General features: G+C 45.5%; 1 protein-coding gene across 2 annotated transcripts in view; it reads left to right on the forward strand.

The window, feature by feature from the left end:
* JCAD (junctional cadherin 5 associated) overlaps positions 1 to 13,538 on the forward strand; it is a 77,638-nt gene that overhangs the window by 13,253 nt on the left and 50,847 nt on the right. The window contains exon 1 of one of the 2 annotated variants that reach the window (XM_078075316.1): positions 10,097 to 10,156. The exons of the other annotated variant lie outside the window; for it this stretch is intronic. The gene's annotated coding sequence lies outside the window, so the exon portion shown is untranslated. Of the gene's footprint in view, positions 1 to 10,096; positions 10,157 to 13,538 lie in introns of those variants that run through there. 2 annotated transcript variants of the gene reach the window in all.

A 13,538-nucleotide genomic window follows, 5' to 3' on the forward strand; every position in this document is an offset into this window, starting at 1 on the left:
TCCCTCTATAACAAGATGCCCACGCTCTCAGGCGGGGGCCTAATTATGGCAAGCAATAGCCAATAAACCGATATCCTACACAACCAACGAGTTGAGAGTTTACTTCCAAGATGCTTATGGAAGAACCTTGAGCTCCAAGTAGTTGCAGCATCCCGAAGCCATCCTCTGTCCCTGGGGCTCCCTCAGGTCTAGGGCTGTCACCAGACTTAAGGCCCGATCACCCAAGAGGGTCTCATGCCAGGGGCTGGAGTTCAGCAGGAACTCAGGGATGCAAGGCCCTGAGCCATCCTACCCGCCAGTATTCCTTATTGACTCAGCATCCTGTCCAGCCCCTTTGTCCGTTCGTCCTGCTGCCTGAAGGGACCAGCTGCGGGCCTTATGTCTGTCTCACACGTCTCCATACGCAGCTTTTATGCACCAACGATTTCACTGAGTTGCCAATTCCAAATGACCCAAAGTGACGTGGGTGTCCAGATGTGGCGAGCAATGGGCTGGTGAGCAGCGCTAATATGTGGGCACCAAAAGGTCGGTCTAGGATGAGCATGCCATTGGGATCTACACGGAGAAATTAGGAGACCGCCTGTGGGCTTTGTCAACATTTAAAGGATGCCCAGCGTGAGTGACACCTTAGTTTTGGCTGAAGGCACATTCTTTTTATTATTCAGTCTCAGGATATATATCAGAGCACAGGCCTTTCACATCTCAAAATCGGAAAGTGCAGTAGACTTAACATCCGGGACCTTAGCATATCTGCACATATGATGTTGAATTCCTTCTACAGTATATCCTTTCCATTATTTTTTAATTTCTCATAAATGTCTATTTCCTGGCTAAAACCCACAGCTTACTTAGGGCATTTTGAATTCTTTCCACTTTCAAAATCAGCATATGTAGTTGGCTTTCTTTATAGACCCTTTTCCATAACAGAATACTTTCCAGAACCCCTCACAAGAGTTACTGAGCTAGGGGCACCTGGGTGGTGCAGTCTGTTGAGTCCAACTCTTGGTTTCAGCTTAGGTCATGATCTTGGGGTCGTGAGTGCAGAGTCTGCTTGAGATGCTCTCTCCCTCTGCCCCTCCAGCTCGTGTTCCCTATCTCCCTAAAATACATAAATAAATCATAAAAAAAAAAAAGTTACTGAGTAGAAACATGGTGAAACCTGAGTTGAAATGCAGACGCTAAGCAGTAGGCTAAGCTCATCACCAGCTAAATGGCTTGCCCTCACCCCACACAATTGCTCTTAGACCATTCTAGTGCCTCAGCAGCAGAACAAATTATTACAGGTCACAGGCTTTCGGGGTCGTTAACAGAGAGTCAAAACCAGGAACAGTCCAGCTGCAAAGGCCCAGCAGCCAACGAGCTGGCTCCGGCCCTGCTATTAATCCTGCCCTCAGGAAGGGAAAGCCTTCTTTCTTGAAGCCTTGGACCATTCCTTGTGGGGGCTGTGTGACACACAGCACTGGGCTCTGTGCTCAGAGGTGAGGCTTTCCCTCAGGATGTTGGCCATGGTGCAGGTGTCCATGAGGAGAGCCCTGAGGTGTTTCTTCCCTCAGGTTGGCCTGTTGGCTCCTGGGGGGAAGGATGGGGAGGGCGGGGGGTTGGTGATGGTTTTGGCAACTGTGGAGGCTCCCAGCTTCTCTGCCCCGCCTGCCACCATAAGCCAGGAGCTGCGGTTCAGCCCTGCCAGGCAAATATGTGTCTTTGGCCCTTCCTGCTGTCATGGCCCTGCTCGGACCCCCACATTTCCATTCCCCAGTCTCTGTCCCTGCCCTTATTTCTACTCTCTAATCACCTTTCTCCTTCCAGAGGATCTCTCTGTGTCACAGAAAAGGGACTCTGTGATTTTGGACCGAAAGGAGGGTGAGGAGAACTTGAATAGAGTTTAGAACGGTTATTGCCATCATGAGGAAATTCAAATAGCTTTCTATGCCTTTCCACCTTCTTAACTCCCACACCCGTCCCAGACAATTTGACGTCAGTTCCCATGTGTTAGCACCCCCTCCTTCTGACAGGAACTTCCTTGAAAGATAAATTTAAACAGAAATTCCATTATGCCATTAGAATCTCATCCAGAATCGCATTTATTTTTGAAAAGTTTTTTCTTAGCGCTGTTTAGTGATCTTTTAATTATGCCAAACAACTGTCAGAAATCATATTGCAGGGCTTCTCGCAAATGTCCCAGTCGTCTTAAGTCACCATATTGTTACTCCTCCAGAGTTTCCAGTGCTTTTGTTCAGCCACGAAGATGAAGACGAGCCTCTGCCCCTGAGGCCCCGAAGGAAGAGGAATGAGCGTGGCTGGGGGGGCCCAGGCCTGCGCTCCCTGTCCTCCAGGGCTGTGTCTGCGCCAGGCTGCCATTTCTAATCTTGCCTGGGGCCTGGCTCCGATTCCCTCTCATGCCCCCGATCTTATTTATCAATAGCATGTGAATTAGAGCAGAAGCAAACAGACACCGAGCTAATCATGGCCCACCCTCGGGCCTGGTGAGGACAGCTGTGTCCCAGAGGCCCGGATGTACCCCACTCCTTGCGGCGACTTGATTTTCAGTTTCGAGGGTCCTGCTTCTCAGGAGCAGATGGGACCTTTGATTGAGGATGGAAAGGGATTTAGGAGTAGACAAGGATAAGATCTAGAATGTTCACATTTTCTTCCCTTAACTCTCCCTTGTATCCACCCATCCTTCTGTGGCTGCCTATCACCTATGCAAATATTTCTCCTAAAAGTCCCTCAAGCCATCAGCAAGTAAGCAGGTGGTGTCCACGATGAGTTTTGGACCTTGGTGTATTCTTAGAGTATTTTTAGTGTCCTTGGCTTTGGAAACAAAAGGAATTTACAGAACACCATTTATCACACTGCCGGACTAGCAGCTTTTGGCTGATAACCCCTAAATTAAAGATGACAATATTTAGTTAAATAGGTACCCATTAGGTTGAGAAGGAAAATACCAACATATTCTCTAGTTGTTGGTAAAAGTTAACCAGGTTATGGATCCCTGATGTTAACTACTGGGACCCAGACATTCTTTGGACCATTTTCATAAACGTAACGGGGAATGAAACAAACCAGTCATTTTGAATTTATTTTGAAACAATTGTGTTTTCATATATTGCAAATAACTTTTATACAGCACAGTTGATGTGTGTGTGTATGTGTGTGTACTTTAAGAGTCCCCCAATACAGAAAAGTCTTGCTGTTTGCTAGAGAGCAGGCACCTGCTGTTCTAGTCCAAGTGATTAACTCATCTACAGTGACTTCTCTTTTGGATAAATCAGACGGCGTCACTGGCTACGAACAGGGTGGTGGCCAGCCTATATTCTATGGAACTATTACCCAGTGAACTCTAGATATTTTGATGTATTTCGGAAGGGACTTGCACAAAGGTCTTCCAACATTTCTGTCCCTAGATAGCCATTAGCAGCAACAACAACAAAAAAAATATGGAAGGAGCATCCACATTTCACACCCCTTCTCCCTGATGTTCCACTGAGATTCGACAGATGGAAACACAGCAGTAGTTTTGCAAGCGGCTGCCAAATAGGGCAGCCAAACGAACGAAGCAGGGAGAGAAGAGGTGCTATTCAAGATGCGGAGAGACGGATGCTCCTCCTGCTTTCTCGCAGGTAGCCACTCACCGAGACCGCTGCGGTTCCGCTCACCGAGACCGCTGCGGTTCCGCTCACCGAGACCACTGCGGTTCCGCTCAGCTCGCCAGATTGAAGCAGCTGGAGGCAGGAGGCCCACCCTCACCACCCCAGGAAGCAAGCCACCCAGCCCTTCATTTCACAGAGGGGGAGACCTTGATGTACAGGGAAAGTGACTTATCAAGGACATAGATGATTTAGGAAAATTCCAGTCTCTCAACTCCCGTTCCAGTGGTCAGTCTCTCACACCCCAGCGTGCTGTATCCATCACAGAAGCTAACCAGGGATTGAGGAACCAGAGCCCTTCTGTCATCTGTGGCTTCTAAAAATTGCCCTAACGGGGGGAAAAAAAAACCCTTCTTGATTTTGGTTAGTGAGCGTAAGTTACTTTTTATACATCATGTCCCTCCTTGGGATAGAGATCGAGGCCTTGGAACCAAATGGACTTCATCTAGTTCCTGCTTTTGAATCACTGTGTTTTTGAAACTTATTGGGTTTTTGTTTTGTTTTGTTTTGTTTTTAAACAGAAAGAAACTGAATCAGGGACTTTATCTTACTGTCTTCCAAACTATTTGATTTAAAGCCCGAACACTGAGCTGGCAGATCTGTCCACTTGCTCTGAATAAACCAAGGAACCAGGAGGCCTGCAGCGAGGATTCCTCCAGCTTTGGCTGAGACCAGCAGACTGAGAACAGAGTTGTGTTCTAGCACGTCTAAGGGGGACCATTCTATCTGAACTTCCCGTGGGGAGAAATACTGCCCTTTTCTATGCTAATACCAATGATCTATCTTCGGGTGTCTGAGGTTGGATCAACCGCTTCAAACTGTTTATTTGTAATGTTCACACTCAGACTACTTTGCTTTTTCCCACCAGCTCCACTCTATCGACCTTCATTAATTTTAAGCAAAAATTTACTCACGTTCAGGGAGGTTCTTGATACCATGCTAGGTCTTTTTGAAGAGGGATGAAGACAAACACCGCTGACTTCTCCCCTGCCACATTTAGAACCAGTCGAGTCAGGTAATTGCATTACTGATAAAATGGTAGCAGAGAACGTGGTTTCAGTCTACTGGCCAAGCGGGCTGAATACCAGGCCCCTGAATTAGATCTGCTTTCAGCTGCCGACAGTGTTGCTGTTGAACAACCGTGACCACGTGGCTTGAGGACCGACGGATGGTGTGTGTGCTGACTGGAAGGTTCAGGGGCAGGAAGAAAGAAGGTGCTGAGCTGTGTTCAGTTCCTCCCAGACTTGACAGTGAGATACCACTTCGCCTCGTGCCTGGGGTACAGTGTGCGCAGGGGGGTGGAGAGCCTGGAGGATGACTGTGTCACCAACGGGGAATAGGGCTTCCTCCGTCGTATAGGTGTTCCTACTTCAGAAGAGCCAGGATTCCCACCCAAGTCTCCAGAGCCCAAGTCTGGGGTTCGGTCCATTATTCCTACCCTGCTCCCCTAACAGGTAACAGTGGAGTTCTTTAGCGAGACATAAAAATCTACCAAAACTAAGAAATTCACTCTGTCCTTAAAAAGAAGAGATACAGCAATATGCCTTTTAGAAAGCTTGTTCTGACTTTCTCGGGTCGATTGAATTTCTTTGTTTATTAGAAGTATATGAACATTTTTAAATCATGTGCCTCAGATTGGAAAGAGTTCAGATTTACTGGTTGGAAAAAGCTAGGTGGATATCCCCCATCTCTTCATCCAACGAGTGAACTATGGGAAGGACCGTGGTCAAAAGTGAGGATGCCTTTTGTCAGTTGGAAAAAAAGCATTGAACAGCTCTTTTCAATAGTGGGACTGGATTTATACCCAGGCGAGGTAGTGATGAACGATCTGGCTTTGTGATGTGACTCTGAGCTCGCAAAAGTCACTGTTGAAAATCTGAAGCTAAGATAACTGAGCTTCCCACCTTGGGCCTACTGACGTCATCCTGCAGGCAATACAAAAGAAGCGAGCTCTAGATTGATGTATCTAACGCAGCTAATTTCGAACTCAGTAGTAGACTCTATTTTCCTCCCTGTCAGTAAAACGCACCCTTTGGGTTAAAGCCCTGCACAGCTGACACATCATTTACACGGATTTGTCTGCCAAAGGACAACTCAGTCCTTTGTGGAGGGGAGAGCTTCAATGTCCCAAAAGAGGCAGATAATAAGTAGACTTTGTTTCTAATTGTTTTGCTGGGCAGTTCTTCTTTTGTGTACTTTATACAAGTTAATTTTTCCTTGAGGAAAAGAGCTTTTATAAAAAAATATTTAAATGTACTGGTTTATTTTTCTGGTGACAGTTTGATGCTAAAAAAAGTCTGAGTTTTCCATTTTTCAAAAGAGTTGGCAGAGATACAGAGTTTTATACATTTTGTCTCTACAATGCCACCCAATTTGCCATGTCATTTCAATTTTTAACCTTTCAAAGGAGTTCATTTAAACAAACAAACTGTCTAGAGGGAAGACTAGATTGGTGTTAGAATTTAACTAACTCTCCCTGCTGCCATAGATTCCTCCTGTGTGGGTGAACAGAGAAGGCACTTAGAAGCCCATGGATTGGGCGCCATCACCTTAGACCCATGGGCACCCTTAGATAGAATAGGTAAACTGAGTCATCAGTGATGCAAGAGAGTAGGGCTCTTGACCTACTTGCAGTGACTAGAGGGAATCTTCAATGTCAGCACATCATTTCCAACTTACACATACAGTTTCCAACATATGACTTTGGTTCTTGAAACTCATTCTCATTTCTTTGGCTCATAACTCATATTGTCCCTCACTCGGAAGCCCTTCCTTCTTCCCATTTCGTTCCCTTCAAGTAGTCATGGCTCTCACTGGCCTCTATCTCCTCCGAGTTTCTGCAAAACCTGTGTTGCATATTACAATCCAGCACATCTTCTCTCTAACTTGATGGTAAATTTATTGAAATCAGTGACTTTTATTCATTACAGACTTTTTGAGCTAGAAGGAATCTTACAGTAAAGACAAAGGGACATATGTAGTCATACTACTGAAGAGTAAAGAGCAATACAAAGTCACATAAAAATAGTGGCAGATAAAGCAGATGGTCCACACAGAACTGGGCCACAATGTGCTCGTTGTATAGTGGATCATTTTATTTAAGCCTTGCCTGACTTCACAGTTTGAGGCACTGACTTTAACACCAAGTGTCTAGGTCAAACCAAAAGACAATCAAATTACTCCTCTTGAAAGAGTGAAAGTGTAAAAAACTGACCTTGAGTTCACAAAGAAACCAAAGGATTAATTAACAAAAAAACGGTTTATATAACTGGACGAAAAGACAGCCGTGAAGAGCAGAATACCTGGTTTTTGCATTTCTAGTGTCAGGATTCAAGTGTACTGCTAGGTCTAGGATCAGCATTGTGACTTTACTTTTGTGGGGGAAGTGATGAGGGCAAGCCAATCTGAAGACCATACGAAGGTAGAAAACAGAACGAACATGGACTGGGTGACTGTGATGATTTCCAGAGTGTAATTTTATTGATTTTATATATATAAAATATAATGATTTTATTTCAAGTTAATTTACTCTCCCACCTCATGAATAAGAGACATTCTCAGATTCTTTAAAACTGTTTTGTCTGATTGCCTGTTTTTTCTTTTGGTCTAAATGCCTGTATTTCTGTTCTGATTCAAGACTGACTTGCGTTAGGGCCGATAGAAGTTTCATTTGATGCCCATGTAAAATTATGGATCGAGTTGTTTAAACACAGATTAGATGACTTAGCAGATAGGCATTTGAGGTTTAACTATTAAATTAAAACTCTCCCGGCTGTCTGTAGCTCTATATTCTGGTACACAAAGAACTCTGCTGTTTCTATTGAGTAGAGCCAGACACCCATAAATAAAAATATTTGAAATCTTAGAAACTCTTTGTGGTCATGTAAAATGTTGTTTAAGAATCTTTTATCAAATCATTCAGTAGATCCACATAAATCCACATAGGCAGAAAATCTAATATGAGCGACTATTTGTAGAAATGGTCCTTTAGAAAATGCCCACTTAGGGGGCGCCTGGGTGGCTCAGTCAGTTAAGCGTCTGCCTTCGGCTCAGGTCATGATCCCAGGGTCCTGGGGTCGAGCCCCACATCGGGCTCCCTGCTCGGTGGGAAGTCTGCTTCTTCTCCCTCTCCTCTGCTGCTCCCCCTGCTTGTACACTCTCGCTCGCATTCTCTGTCTCTCAAATGAATAAATAAAATTAAAAAAAAAAAAAGAAAGAAAAAGAAAATGCTAAGCGCATTGGGTGGAGGTGGTGGGAAGGCACCGGAGAGGATGCTTGGTTTCTAGCACCTGCTCTGGTTCTAAACCATGGTCTGGCCCTAGATAAGTAATTTGCTTCATCTGTAATGACTTCTGAAGGTTTCTCCAGTTCTAGAAAACTCTAGCTTTCGTAAAATAGGAGATTTTTTCCCCTCCTTCTTATGTTTAATATTAAAAGATAAAACATTTCTACAAATGAGGACAGGAATAGTATGCATTCTGGAAAACCCTGGAGATGTGCACCTGGAATTGGTCTGGAATCAACTGCATCACCTTTTAAAATACCTTTTGAATTAAGTTTCAAACCATTTGATCAGAAGTCTTTTTGGTTTTTTTTTTTGCATTCTGTGACATTCCTTAATAGCGAGTTGTCATAGCCTTCCCATAGCAGAATTTTTACAAAAGAATCCATATCCTAAGGGATTAGAATAAGTGAGAGCTTTTCTTAGCACTACCTGGGAACTGACTCTATTTTTCATCCTTCGGGAAGCTGCATTTGACAGCTAATGGATCTGTTTTGTTCTAAAACTACCATCTGCTCCACAGCACTTTTAAAGGTTTCTCTCATCACCCTTATGTGTGAGATGTATAAATATATATTCATAATTATTCATTTCTAAGAAAAAGGCAAAAACACAATTACACTTAGGCTTTGAAGAGGTAATATTTAAACAAATATACCCGCGACGCCTAGTTATGCACACATTTGCTATCGCTGAAAACTCCAAGAGCATTTTAAGATTACTCCAGATTCGCAGGCAATGCTGGAGGTGAGAGTCGGAGTGACGGCCTCCAAACACGAGTCTGCCAATTCCAGAAGCTGCCATGCAGCAGCTGTGTGCTGTCTTCTCAGGGGCCTGTCTCCACCACACTGGTCTCTCTTCTAGTCCGAGACACGCCGGTGCCACCGTGGTACCTGCTGGCGTTTGAATTCCAGGTTCTGATTTGTGTGTTCAACACTTTCTTCAACCCCGTGAGCCAACTAAATCTCTGATATGGCCATATGCTGGTTCACACTGGGTTTTTGTCATTTTCAGCAAAAAAATTCCTGACTGATGTATAAAATATCAAGATATAGTGGCCCTCTATTCGAGTTCATTCCTCACTCTCTAGTTAACTTGGTAAACTAGTCCGTGGTGTGAGTTCATGTCTTATTCCTCCCCGGCAACATAGATGCTTCTTAAACTCGACCTCAGGAAGCATTGGCCTTCACCTGGGGAACTCTGGGTGGTCAGCAGTAAGGAGATTTTGGCCACGGGGAGGAGATGTTCTGTTGTTCTTCAGTGAATCTGGAATATGAACAGTACCTGGTATAGCCTTAAACCAGGACTGCCCTGGTGAAAGGAGAGTTTGCTTTCCTTTTTCTTTAAGGTGAGAACAGGTCTTGGTAGACTCCTGGTCTCAGGTTGGAGAGGAGCTCCGGAAGCCAGCTGGGCAGGAGGGGCCACAGATGAGGAGACGTGGGCTGAGCCGGAGGAGAGCAGTTCAAGGAAGGCCTCCGTAGGTGCAGGCCTGTGCTGTAATCCTGGGATAGCTGCTGGAATTGGACTCAAAGGGGGCCCGGAGGGGGATGACGACAGGGAGCACTCCAGAGGAGGCGACGGCCTGTCGAAAGGCCGAGAGAGGGAGCAGATCTAGCACAGTGGACCCTGGAGGGAGGGCTGATAATCCATGAAGCACACGAATAGGAATTTAATGTAGGAAGCATGCGATGTAGGATTTGAACTCAACAGAGGCTCTACCATAGGTTTGCAAACAGAGGAGTAGGGTGATCTGCATGAGGTTTATGTCAGATTGTTCTCCTGACTTTGTGTGGGAAATCTGTGGGAGCAGAGGAAGGCCAGGGGCGGAGCCCCAGACAGGACACTGTTGCCAAAGCTGCAGGAATATATTGGAAGGGACGGGCTAAAAGGACACGGAGTGATGACTTTCTGTTAGGGAAAGAGACATGAGGGGAGGGAGGGGCTGCAGGGGATTCTAAGCCGTGAGCCACAGGAACTGAGAGGAGGGTGTCATTCATGACGTTCTTTGAAGATGGGAATAGGGAAGGGAGAGAAAGGAAACACTGACTCTTTAAGAGGAAAGGCGCAAGTGATACTTCGAAACCTGGCGGTTCTTCGAAGATGAGAATTCCGAAAAGAACAGTTTTTTTTTTCCCCACTCAGCGACAATTAGATCAAACCACTGGACAGTAAGAGGATCAATTCCATCTGGACTCACTGTGGGAAACATCTCAACTACTCAACTCAGGTAACTCATTAAGGAAACACTTAGAGATTTTTTTTCTGCCAAGAGATTTATATGGATATTATTTTCATTCTGGTTATTTCTTCGGGGGGGGGGTGTTGTTTGAAAAACTAAACAAATGTTGAATAATAATTGGGAATAACTGTGCCAGTAAGACCTGAGCTGAATTCTTTTTATAACATATTCTCATACTCTGCAGAAATCCTTCTAAGCTTTAAGCAGGGGAGACAAATGTGAAGTCCTAGTGTCTGGTTTTTGTGAGTGCAGTGTCAGCTGTGAGTGTATGAGACCCATCAACCACAGGTGTGATAGTGCAGAAGCCCTCTTGCCCGCTGCCCTCGAGTATCCGAATGGGAGCAGCCATGTTGTGCATCGTGTGACCCAGCCCCTCAGCCACCGCCCATGGGAACCTGGTCAGTGAGCTGACACAACGTCAGCCAATCCCTGGCCAGAAATCTAGGAAGAGGTTTGGCAAAACAAACAAACAAACAAACAAACAAACAAATAAACTCTGCCCAGAGATGATAGTAAACTAATCAGATTCTTTCTCTTAGAAATTTCCTTCCTTGGCAACTCAAAGAGCCCCATCTAGAACAGTAATCTCTCCATCACTCTAAAGTTCACTTGTACCTTTCTGTACGCTGCTGCCAATCAGCCAGAAGCTCCTATAATGACCTGACCTCCTAACGAAGTAAGGCAGATCCCTAGACCAGGATCACCAGCAATTTCACCAGTGTTGACCAGAAGAGCCTCACCAGAGTCTCACAACTAGAGACTGGAGCCAGATTTGGGGAGCTCCTACCACCATCTCCACAACCTCAACTACAGTTGCCTGCTTCAGGGGCACACGAAAAAGATGACCATGCCATCTCACCATCCATTACCACGGTGTATTTAAGACACCTTCTGTCCTGAGTAGGGCCAGCCTCAGTCCCTGCATCAGGGTCACCATCCTCCTAAGTGTCACCAGGGAGAAAAGCTCTGATAGATCTAGTTCAAAAGAGAAACGCACGGTTGTCCTGCAGCCTTTTTATGTAGGAGTATAAAGGGGTCTGCTGCCATCGGCCGATCACCCGAGAAGCAACTTCTCTTGATGGATCGTTCCACAGACAGCTCTTTCCAATTATCACAGGTATAATTTACTGGCCTTGCTGTCGGGTCAGAGCAATCAGCTTTTCCCTCAAAAGCAGAAAGCCCTGCGACGGTCACCTTCTGTCTAGCTTTTCAGCCATGAAAGAATCTATTTCAACTATCTTCCTGGGCCTGATGGGTGATTTGCCTGGGTTTGCACTAAGCGGCAGGTCTCGGATACTGCCACATTAAAAAAAGAAACCCTTCATCCGGCCCGCTGGGAGTGCAAAGTGTCTTTCTTGATTCAGACGTTTGCCTTTCTACAATTGCAATCAGTCCCCATGCGCTATGTGGTTGTGACAGTTACAAGATGGAATCCCTGCAGAGCGGCTCCGAGATTTGTCAGGAAATAGGCTTCACACACACCCTGTTTGGCTGACCAGGGCCAGCTACTGAAATTTCAATGGACAAGCCATCCCTATCTTTATTTTTTATTTTTTTTTAAGATTTTTTATTTTTTTTAAATTTGACAGAGAGAGACACAGTGAGAGAGGGAACACAAGCAGGAGTGGGAGAGGGAGAAGCAGGCTTCCCGCTGAGCAGGGAGCCTGATGTGGGGCTGGATCCCAGGACCCTGGGACCATGACCTGAGTCAAAGGCAGACAACGACTGAGCCACCCAGGTGCCCCCATCCCTATCTTTAGTGACTAAATTATTAAGAGCACAGAATGCAAATCAAAACCACAATGAGATACCACTTTGCACCCATCCGGGTGGCTATTTTAAAAAAGAAAATAAAAAAAAATAATAACAGGTGTTGGCAAGGATGTGGGGAAATTAAGACCCCTGTTTATTGCCGGTGGGAATGAGGAATGGATCAGCCAATGTGGAAGACAGTTAATGAGTTCCTCAAAAAGTTAAACATAGATTTACCGTATCATCTGTAGCCCTGCTCACAGGTACCTACTGAAAAACCCTGGAAGCGGAGACTCAGACAGCTATTCCTACACCACTGTTCACAGCAGCCTTATTCCCAATTGCTAAAAGGTGGAACAACACATGTCCATCGATAGACAAGCGGATAAACAAGATGTGGTCTCTACACACAATGGACTATTTTTCAGCCTTAAAAAGGAATGAAACTCTGGCACATGCTCCAACGTGGAAGCTTGAAAACCTTATGTTAAGTGAAATGAGCCAGTGACAGATGAAAAGTATTAATAGGATCCCATCTCTATGTGGTACCTGGAATAGGGAAATTTATTTTTTTTTAAAGATTTTATTATTTATTCGAGAGAGAGGCAGAGAGAGAGAGCATGAGCATGAGCGGTGGGGGGCGGGGAGCAGAGGCAGAGGGAGGAGCAGGCTCCCCACCAAGCAGGGAGCCCGATGCGGGACTCGAGCCCAGGACTCCAGGACCATGACCTGAGCAGAAGGCAGACGCTTAACCGACTGAGCCACTCAGGCGGCCCTAGAATAGGGAAGTTTAAAGAGAAAATAGAATAGAGGGTGCCAGAGGCTGAAAGGACGGATGAGTGGGAAATTATTGTTTAACGGCTACAGGGTTTCTGTGAGGGGTGATGAGAAAGCTCTGACCATGGACAGTGGTAGTGGTTGTACACTCGTGAATGTACAAAATGCTACTGAACTGTACGCTTACAAATGGTTAAAATGGTAAGAAGAAATAAATGGAAAGGTACGTTTCTTCTGTTCAATTCCTTGCCGAGGGCAGAGGCAGCTCAGTTCCAGGTACCATCTTCTGCTCAGGTTTTGGGAAAGAAGCCACACCCCGTGTGTCCCCTTGTCACACAGAAGACTAGAAGCTCTGACTCTGGGAGGCAGGTTTCACTGGACCATTCCGGCTGGCTTGCAGCAGCCTTGTTAATATTCTCTGCAATTCCAAATGTCTTCTTAGATTTTCCCAAGTTCAATCACATACATGTCCATTTATTTGCCTGCCATTCTGGGCAAGTGAGTTCTGCTGGGGAATGTGCCTTCTCCTCTCCCTGAGAAACCCTTTTAAAATGAATAAAACATGGGCCTGAGCAATTCAGCCTTCCCAGCTGGTTCTCACCAGCTTATAGGATGTCTTTTGTTTCCTTCCACCCTTGACAAGCGTGATGGCTTTGCTCTCATGCTGACTTTTATCCCGGTGAAGTTGAGGGTAACAGGCCTTCTGTCAGTCCCACCTAATATAGACTCTAGTGATTCACAATGCCATTCTACCCAGGACCACACATGTGTCCTTGTATTGTCCTAACTGCACACAGATAGCCCTTCACAACTGCGCTGCAAAATTCGAGCAGGGATAACC

Source organism: Halichoerus grypus, chromosome 6 (assembly GCF_964656455.1).
Source record: "Halichoerus grypus chromosome 6, mHalGry1.hap1.1, whole genome shotgun sequence".
In the NCBI taxonomy this organism is placed as follows: Eukaryota; Metazoa; Chordata; class Mammalia; order Carnivora; family Phocidae; genus Halichoerus; species Halichoerus grypus.